Here is a 10,787-nt window from a genome sequence, read left to right as displayed (position 1 = left end):
ACTTTGAACTGCTGCCCTATATTGGGTCTGACTTAGTCACAGATCTGGATCCTGTTATTAATCCACTGTCACATCTGCACCCCTAGTTTCAAATCAAAACATATATGAAAAACTTCTTAAAGAATATAATTGATGGATACCTGGCATAAAAAGTAAAAGCCCCAGTATATCAAATACACATACAAATATATATAACATATAAAAGGTTTTTTAAGCACAAGGCCAGAGAGGTAATAAAAATAGAAACATAAGCTTGGAAATAGAAGGTTAAATGGCATTCAGCATTTGTATTGATGGTATGTGTCCTTTGGGAAAAAAATGCCTTGCTGGAATATGCAGGTGAGGAACATGCAGGGCTATGGGAAAGCAGTATTCAGTGGCCCACCCTGGTGGCAGTGCCTCATTAAGGGGTATCTACTGCAGGACTGTGTAACAGAGAAGAAATCCTCCACAGATTTTTTGTTGTTGTTTGTTTCAAAATGAGTGAAGAGTCATTGAGCCATTGCACAGCACAGCAAGATAATCTTCAACATCTTCATCAATTAAAATGGAGCTTATCTAATTTTACTATTTTACTTACTGACAAATCTGGCAGCAGCCTTACAAAGTAAGCTTCAAAGAGCCCAAAGGACAAAATGGTCCATGAGTTACAGAACAAAAGTTATGATGATAGCAAAACTGCAGAATAAATCCATCAGTTAGTTTATACACACAGACATACAACTTCATGTCAAGAACTCCACTTGTAAAAACAACATATGGGTCTCAGAGCCATATTTGTTTGGGTTCTAAGTACCAATTTTAAGACTGATAACATACCAGGGAGAAAGAAAATCCTTATTCGGAACAGCAAATGTTTTTACCTTAGCACTTGGCAAAAATATGCAATAGTTGTGGTTGCTCCAAGTCCTTTGCATATTTAGCTTTGATGTTACCATGTTTGAATACATTCAGTTAAATGGGATGTGGAAATGCATGTTACCTAATTCAGTACATAAACAACGATGAGCAACTGTGTACCAGGAATCTTGAACTCTTCTTTCTCTCCCCCTTTCTGCTTGGAAACCTATTCATAATGGCAGTGGTGATGGCAGAGATCAGCCCTCAAGTTTTGTGGAAAAATAAGCATCTTTGGTCTGACTGACCACACAGAGATTGTCCCAGACCTGCACAGCACAGCCAGTAATTAAGGTTCTCAGTACTACATCAATTAATTGAAATTACTGTGACTTCAGCATTATTTAGAAGTAAAGACGCATTTCAGTAAAGCATATAATTCACACATGGCTTGTACTGAGTAGAGAACATGAGGCTGAAGGCTGGTGTATGCTATGATAAGCTTTTACCATAGGTTAAAGACTGGCAGTCATCAGATGTTACTCATATACTAGTAAGCTCTTGGTCTTTGACAGAGCCTTAGGAAAAAGTCAGTATTCACCCACCCCTGTTTGGCTCAGAAAAGTCGCGTCTTCCATTTTCTACAAGTGGTACTCATTTTATCTTGTCCTGTAAAAAAATATACTGCTACTAATAAAAACAGCAACAAACCTTGTACTTGTGAGTGCAGTGTTTAGTTCCAAATGACAATTGTCATGCAGTTCTGCTAATCTGGTCGGCGAGCCTTCTCAGGTTTTAAGGCCACTTTCAATGAGCACTTCAGGTCAAAGACTTAATCCAGGGAGACCTTCTTTTTATGTCTCAGATAAAAGAATTCAAACCCATGCTTTTGGCATGAATGCATATTTTATCTTCTCGCTTGGCCACCACCAGGAACATAACACATGTTTGAAAAGTGCGGCATCTCCTTGCAGTGTTTTTGTCTGCTTCAGAAGTGCAAGCCCATTTCCCAGAGAAGTCAAACAAACTCACTCTGGGCATGAGTGAAATTAGCAAATGAAGAAACTATGCTGGGAAGGGTTACTTTACTGAAAGCACTGCATACTGGCTTTTGGTCCAGCAGACTACTCTCAAAGCAGTCTGTCTGGCAATTTCCCCCAGTTTGTGTACCAACTTAATTAGTAGCTACCTGGTACAATTACTGTCAGTTGCATCCCTGTCTTGTAACATGATGCTCTGTGTCCACACAGGGACCTGCTGTGGCTGGAAGTCAGTGTAGGGGCAGGGGTTCCCCTAAGCAGCTCTCATTTCAGGATTTGGGCTTTGAACTATGAGGCCCTCTAGAGAGTACAAGGACCGTGTGAATTGACAGCATTTGATAAATAATAGGTGTAGACTAATTCAAATTGTTTCTTTGGCTTAGACTATATTTGACTATTTGGGAAAGAGAGGTTGTTTGGCTTCTTTTTCCACCAATAGTAATCTATATTCTTCTTAACCACAGGCTAATTGCTTACAGTGAAATAAAGTGGGCAATTTAACTGTGTATTTCCACTCTTGTTCCCGTTATCCAGTTTCACTGTGCAAGCATTCCTGCAGGTCCAAGCTAAAATGAACAGATAAAGTCTTGGCATATGCAAAGAAAATATTTGATAAGATTCTGGATGCCAAAGTATACATGAAGTTCTTGCCCTTGTGCAGAAAGTTAGGAAAGGCCGGAGTACTCCTGAGTTATTAACATTTTCTTTTATGTCCTCTTCCATTTCATAATGTTTGCTATTACTTAAAAGGTCTCCTGGCATTCCAGCGATGTTAGAAGAAGGCTAGAGGAACGTGAATGTTTTTTTTCTTGCCTATTACACACTTTTTTCCCTGTTACTTCTTGATGCTGGTTTTTACTCAAACACATCTGCTTAGAAGGTGCAGCAGAGTAAGATACACAGTTTTGCCCAGGAAACAAACTCAGAGCAATTTCACTTCCTCTTCTGGGAGGCAAGTAACAATGATCATGTTAAAAACACATGGGGCTGTGGCATATCAGCAAAGCCACCTACTGAGGCCATAGAAACTGGAGGAAAATCCTGTGAAAAAACCCCTTTCTCTGCTGGCCTTCTGTCTTACATAGACTTTTTATGGTGACATGGGTACAAAATAAAACCACACCAAAGGAGATGGCTTTTTCCATCTGCTTTTACCTTGCTTTCACTGATTTCAGCAGCTACACAAAGTGCAAGCCAGTTCCACAGGGAAATGTCAGCCTGCTCTCCAGAGCATGCGGCTGCCCCATGGAGCCTGGGAGGATGCAGCTGGGCTTCATTACCAGCCCCACCACTGGGGCCAAGTGACCCTGCTTCCTTTAACAAGCCTTTTAACATGAACTATAAAAGATGCGTAGATGAGTTAGTCTGTCTGTCTTTAAGAGTAAGTTGTTAGGGGTAGATGAGTTAGTCTGTCTGTGTTTAAGAGTAAGTTGTTAGGGGTAGATGAGGTAGTCTGTGTTTTGTTTTGAAGTTTCTTTTTAGGCGAAAGGAGAATTTTCAGATCTGTAGGGCTTTGGTTTTGTTTTTTAGTTCTGCCAGGGAGCATTGGTTTTTCTTACAGTAATACTGGAATTCCAGCTAGTTGTTTGACTGATTTGTAAATGTGGCCCTATTAGAGAAAATATTTCTCTCCTCTTTCCTCCTTCTGTCTAAGAAGTGTATGTACTTCTTACTTGTATTAGGTCTCCTGAGCCAGCTTACCTGTATAAGAGGTTTAACATGAACTATAATGTCTTTTTACTTCAGAAAACAAACAAACAAAGGAATTCTAGAAGTCTTTGTCTGCTCTCTGAGTAGACAATGAATAAGTACTTCATATCATAAATCTGTGTTCATAATATAATGGCAAAACTGTTAAAAGGCTGATACAGAGAAAATAATTAATTACTGGTTTGGGGGAGGGGGTTTAATGCCATGTGGATACACATGCTGATTCTCACTACGTGTGGTGTCTACCCCTGCTATGCCTGTATTTTAATGCTGGGTTCAGATGGTAGTTTAGACTTTTCTTAGGTGGTAGTAAGGGTAGGCTCTATGCTTAAGGCTACAGGTATTCAGAGGCTTAATTTGTTTTGATCTGAGTAGGAACTAAACGTATCTGTGTACGTGTATTTGTATTGCTCTGTTTAATTACAATGCTACCTATGTATTTAGTGCTTGAAACAAGATAGAAAAAAGTGAAGTAAATTTTCTTAAAAATAAAAAAATTGTCTTAGCTTTTCCTGTATCAGGCACAGGTGTGAGCATTTTATCTGATGTTGTTACAGCCTGTATTACTGGGAACCAATCTCTTGCTCCAGACAGCTGAAGTGAAATCTTCAGCCTTTTGAAGTCAATGGATTTCTTTCTTGACTACATCAGTCTTGTACATCTATAAATGGTTTCAGTGTAGGCAATCTAAAAAGGCCACATCCTAGATTCAGCAGATGCTAATGCATCTTCCTGCTACAGCAAATCACATTTGGTATGTGTGGACTAGTTTTACATGAGGCCTTTCCAGAAGGCATTAGTTCTTATCAAACTTACCACTACTAATTTTGATGATAGGAGGGTTCAGCCATCACTGAACATTTTTTAAAAACCTGCCCTAGGTACTCTGGATGCCAAGTAAGTGATGGCACATACAGCATTTGACAGAGTGGTTTTGACAGGAGGTTACACGCTATTTGTGTCATGTTGTAAGAAAAACCTCTCAGTTACTAGTACTATGTAGTATAACACCTGCTAGAAGTAAGCAGGCATGTGCTTAGTTGTTTCACTCTATTAGAGAAATGTGCGTTTGTAGCAGCAGGCAGCTGAAATAACTGCAAATTTCTGCTCCAATGGCTTATCTTAAATAAATGTTGACAGGATTATTCACTATTAATCTTATAATGCATACCTTCCTAAAGGACCTGAATTCTCATTTTAATGGTGTCAAAATTCTTTCTCTAAGTCTAGCAAGTCTGGTAGCGAAGAGTCTGTGTGAAATCTGGTTGTATGATGGGAGTAGGACTGCTTCTTCATTACATCCCAAATGGGAAACACTACTTTAGCTTGCTTTTCTTCTAGAATGAGAGGTAAGAAATGATCCTGCTTTTTCTTAAAGTATGGGGTTTTTGGATGTTGGGGGGGGAAGATCAGAGAGTCTGGATTAGAAAATGATCTGATGTCTGGTGCTCAGTGGTTTAACTTAATTGCTCATTCATACTTATTTTGTTACCTGTGCTGTTCTACACCTGGGACTGCATGCTATTTAAGATGAATATAGAACTAAAAACAAGGTTTAAATATTTTGTCAAGTTACAGATTTTAATTTTCTCTTTTTTTCTCCCTGATTTCTTTAAGTGTTAATGTTTACAGCACATTCATTTCTACTTGACTTCCCCACCCCCCTGCCTTTCCAAGCTGCTGTTTTATGAATGTTGCATTTTCCTGTTGAGCTTCATCAGCTGTTTCCAGCTGTGTAATTTAAACCTATATGTAGAGGAGAAGCTGGGCTTTTCACATCATTTCCATGTTAAACCTTTTCCTCAGTAGCTCCATATTACTGAGGAGAGCCTTTCATTTGTTATCTTTAGGTAGTCTATAGATTTTAGAGTCTGTTTAAAGTTTCAGTGAATCTGTGAAAGGCTAAGATAGCAACTGATACAATTTAGCAATGGTTTAGTCTTCTACGTAAGTGTTTAGACTGGTTTATAAACTTGTGGTATTAATCCTATTGGAGATGCAAGTTCTTACTTAATTTCACCTGTTCAATTGTTCCAAAGCCTATTTTGGAAGAACACTTGTTGCTATTGCTTCTCTGAAGTCCACATAACTGGTTAAAATAATCATAATCCTCAGGTTGCCTGGACAACCACTGCTGATACCAGCATTTGGGGGACATACTCCCCCCTCCCTTTTTTTAAGCCATTTTCTTTTAAAGAGAAATGTTTATTAATGCAAGTTTAAGTGACCCAATAACACTGATAGGTTTTTGAATGCACCTAGTTATTACTTTCCAGCACAACTTTCTCTTTAACAGTAGGTATCTGCCTGTTTAACAAAATAGGGCCTCATTTATCTCATAATAGGCATGAGTGAATAATGAATGAGAGTTGGAATTCTGATCTTCCAGCCATTGTGTATTTTGGAAAGTCCACTGATTTACAATTTGAGTTCTGCCCACTGAAAAGCACAGTTGAGGTACCTTTTGATGAACTGTTAGATAGATGTTTGTCATTCACTTCGAAAAGATATCTTCTCCTCCTCTGAAGACTTGCCTTACTGATCCCATGTACTGTGAGGAAAACTGAAAAAGAACAGGTGGAAATGTTATTACTTGAATATTTGCTGTTTATAGACACAAAATAGCATGCCTATTAAAAAGGATGTTACATCTCAAAGCCAGATAACTTATCCTCAGGGAGGGATGATGATGGTGGGAGGGTATTTTCTTTCAGGCAGTTAAGCATGGTTCTTATTTTGTTCCTTAGTGGAATCAGGACTTACTCATCCTTTGTGTCCTGGGAAATTAATTAATTTTTTGAGGACACAAGGATGAAGACCCTGCTGAGTGCAGGCTGGGCTTGCACACAGGCTGTGGGCACTCTTGGTATTTTTCCTCCCACACACCCACGCGTATGCCAGCTGCAATCTGGTCCCATTACTATTACTGTGTTTATTCTCCTCAATTTCCAATCACACAATTGGGAAGTTGAATGCAAAATAAAACCAAATACATTTACTTCTAGTTGTTTTGCATAGCATTACAATTAGAAGCTGGAGACAACTCTCTCCCTTTGTCGTTCAATAGCGAGGCATTGTTCCTCCTCTTGGTTTTTCTTTTCCCAAGTACTGTCTCTTCATAGCCATTCTTTCAAAGATTAAAAGGTTTGGGTTTGTTTTAATGTTTGACATGTTTAAAACTAGTGGGCAGGTACACTAAGCTAATGCATATATCGTGCTGTTCTAGAGAACTGGTTTAGTCTGTCTTGAGAGCAGGAGCAGCTGCAGGCCGCCTGCAGATGTTGACTGGACAGACAGTTGCTCATGAGTGATTCCATTATGTTTCCTCAGATCCCTTTTTGAGTAATGTTGGGCAACAGCTCCTAACCTCTAATGGCTTCCTTATGCTCTTTCACCCTCTCTTGTTCAAACTGTGCAGCTGGCTGCCAGGGAGGACAGCACAGTGACAATGGCTGGTGCAACATGGTTTGCAGGCAGATGACGTGACAGTGTATAGACAATACAGGGGTTCTGTTTCCTCTCTAACTGGTGACTGCTGAGTGCCAGGTAATTCGTCTCATGCCCTCTCCAGGGATGGTGGAGCAGACCTAAAGGACATGGAGAAAAGGCAGTGCCTGCTGCTTTGGTTTGAGCAGTAGGTTGAAGCAAGTTATAACTATTTCTGGATCCTGTTTAGTCATAGGTTCCCTGTTGGTATTGACAAAGCCCCTTTTCTCATTGTGTTCTGGAGATGTTTGATCACTTTCCTCCAGCCTTGCTTAAGTGGCATTACAGCTGATTGTATAATAACTCAGTCTAGCATTCATAGCATGCTTTGCAGGAGGCTCTGCCCTGAGGTTTTGATCAACAGCTCCTAGTTTGGATGAAGTATGGGATAAGTGGAGAAAGACTGGAAAGTTATGAAATCCTTTTTAGCAGAGCCTCATGCTGACTTTATATCCAAGTGTGCAGGAATTGCTTCTGAGATCGTTGCTGTTTCCGAGCTCAAATTGTGTCCTTGTGCTTAGCTTGTGATGCTGTCGCTCACCCTTCTCTAAGACATATGGCTTGATAAAGCCACTACTTATATGCTGCACATAGGAGCTAAGTATTTGTCATCATAATTATATGAAACACCAAAATACCTCTGTCACTAAAAGAACCAGAAACACATCTCTGACCAGAGCTTTGAGGTAGGTCTGTCCAGACCTCTTCCCTCAGAGCTTTTAAACTCAAACCTCAGATTTTCTTTGAACAAAGCCTACATCAGACAAACCTCTTAGAGATGAGAGAGAGAAAAGACAGACTAGACATAGGGAAGGGTTTATAAACAAATCTCCTGCTGCTCACTTTTTCCTTGCTTCCAGTCTTGGTTTCAGTCAGCTCTGTAGCTTTTGGGGCTGAAGCAGACTGTGAGTTCGCTCTGGTCCCTAGAGAGTTTTTTTTCCCCATTGTCACTGGGGCTTGTTTCTAGCTTCCTGCTGCTCTTTGCTATCTCCTGAGCCTGAACTGCATGCTCATATCTCTTTGCTGTTTGCTTCTCCCCACCTTAAGCATACCCAGGAGCTCTCTAATGAAGATGCTGCATCCTTTCCCCTGCAGAGGGGCCCACTTGACTCCATTGCTCTCTTTAAAGGAAGATAATATACCAAGAGAAACAAATAAATTGGATATTGTCTGTCCTAGCCCCTAACAGAGACATTTTTCTGGAATAAGAAGGGTATGTTTTGATAAATATGAAAAGTGCAATATAAATATTTAGCTACTGTTAACTCTGCTGTTAATGTTTTCTGGCTATCTTTTCAAAGTTGTTTGTGTGCTTCTTTGTATGATTTTTCTAATATTCTTTTCCATCACAAAATACAAAAAGGCAGGTTTTTACGAGTTCTCATACAATGGAGAAAATGTATAGTTATCCACACCTCCAGTTGGTGCAGAGGTTAACAGGGAGATCTCTTTAACTGCCTTCTACCTCAGTTGGAATTTGTGCTTTCGAGTCCTTAATTGCCACTTTGGGGTTTTTTTTTTGTTTTTTGTTTTTGTTTTTTTTTTGTCTATGCTGTTTATTTCTGCTAGTTCAGCAGACATGCTCATAATGAAGAGTGGAGGTTCAGTATTCAGTGTATTTTCTGCATGGGATGAATAATTTTGCTCACATCTGGTACTGTTGTAGTAGACCTCTGTGTGAATGCAAGTGTAGGTGTCTGCTCAGTGTAGGTGCTCAGATCAGATTAAGTGGAAAAATCTGATGGGTAGCAATCTGATGAGGAGTTCCTGAGAAGTATAACAAGTCTTCGTTTGCTAAAGTAATGCAGCTCCTACACTACTCCGGACAATGAATATGGTTGCTTTTATCCTACTCCAGTCTAAAACTTCCTAATGACTTCAGAGGAGTTGTTACAGCAGAAACATACCCATCTGTAAATTAACCACTAGTGTAATGAAAAGTTATACAAATCTATAACACCTAACCAGTTCCATGACAACTAGAGGAACAGCAAGATACTTCACAATATGATGACAAACAATGATATTGAGGAGGAGGAATGTACATGAAAGAAACAATCAAACAACAATAACAAGAGTAGAGGCACATTTTCATTAAATGAAAACATCTTAAACAGTGACCTTTCAGACAAACCACAGAAATAGCAAACATGCAGCCTTTTTAATAACAGTTTCATAATGGAGTTTTGCACACATACCCCCTGGAAGCTTAATGTAGTCCAAATGTCTATCCCTTGGACAAGGCCTGTGGGTATATGCTCTGATGGCTGAATGAAAAAGTGAAAGCTTGCAGGTTATTCAAACCTGCAGGGAATCCATGTTCACAACTATTTTTCTCTACATTTGAATCTGAATTTTTCTCATTTGATTTTTTTTCATCATTGTTGTTGTTTTTACGGGAGGGAAGTAAGGAGGAGAGGGAGAATGAAATTGTTAGTAAATGATCTGTCATAAAAGCTATGCTTAGAGTCTACTAAAAATGACTTGTCTTTGAATTTAGTCCAAGCCAGCTCTAGTTCCTAGTGACGTTGGGCTGCTGTAGCACTCATCAATGTCATATTGCATTTGAAATGGATAAATGTCTTGATTTATATGATAAGGGGGTTTTTGGTTGCTTTGTCCTGTTAGGCAGATACCGTAAGCTGGAGTGGGGGCGCACAAAATATCATGTGGGATGATACCAAAATCAGTAGCTGTTCCTTCCTAGACTTCTCAAAACAGTAGATTTCTTATGAAGAAAGTATTTCAGATTTATTTTTTAGTGTATTGAAACCTTTTTAATTCTTATGTCTTGCTAATAGCTTTCATCGATGCTATCTATCAGGTCAAATAACCACCTGATTCTTAAATCAGGGGGTTATGTGACTTTAATCTGTCATAACAATATTGATTAATAACAAATTTTCAAAAGCCAACTCAAGAGCATTAGAGATTAATTGCATTTGACTAAGTGTAGACTATTAAGAGTTAAAATCTCTGCAATGGACAATTGCTTCACCTATATGTGTTTAACGTTTTGCTGCCAACCTTTTGGATTGTTCTATTTTTTCTATGTCTTTTATCATAGTTCAATGTTAGTTATTATAAACATTCTCCAACCTTTAAAATTTCATTAGAAATAACGGTTATGCCTACAGCCTGCGAGTCTGTAAAGATGCAAAATGCATGAGATGAAAATAAACTACTGCCATTCTTACTGGATGGTGTTTTATCAGAATTAAAATGTAATGGTATATAACGCAGTGACTCTTATTGCAGTTTGTAAACTAAATGTAAGTAATGCAGTGTCAAGAACTATTGCAGAAATGGTAAAATTTAGCAACTCCAAATAGAAAATAGATGGTTTCTTTCTAAGGCAGTATGAGAAGGGAAATGGAGACTCTGCTTCTGTTGTCCTTTGCTGGAGACTCCATGTGTGTAGATGTGTGCCTGTGCCAATGTGAGGAGCAGGTTGGTTGGGTTCAAAAATCCACTGGCTAGACAGGCAGGACTGTAGCAGCAGCTGCATATTGAGTGCTTTGCATCCACTGTGCTTCCTTCTCTCCCACTTCTCTCTTATTCTTACAGCATGAAGTGAGCCTAACCTCGCTTAGGCACAGATCAGGCAAAACCATGTTAGTTGTGTTGTATCCTGTGACTGTGCAGGTTAATGCTTTTCATCCATGTTAACAGAACAATGAAGCATGTTCAGCATGCAGGTTGGCCACAGCCATG

This window comes from Accipiter gentilis, chromosome 12 (assembly GCF_929443795.1).
Source record: "Accipiter gentilis chromosome 12, bAccGen1.1, whole genome shotgun sequence".
Taxonomy (NCBI): domain Eukaryota; kingdom Metazoa; phylum Chordata; class Aves; order Accipitriformes; family Accipitridae; genus Astur; species Astur gentilis.
This window is presented reverse-complemented; position numbering follows the sequence as displayed.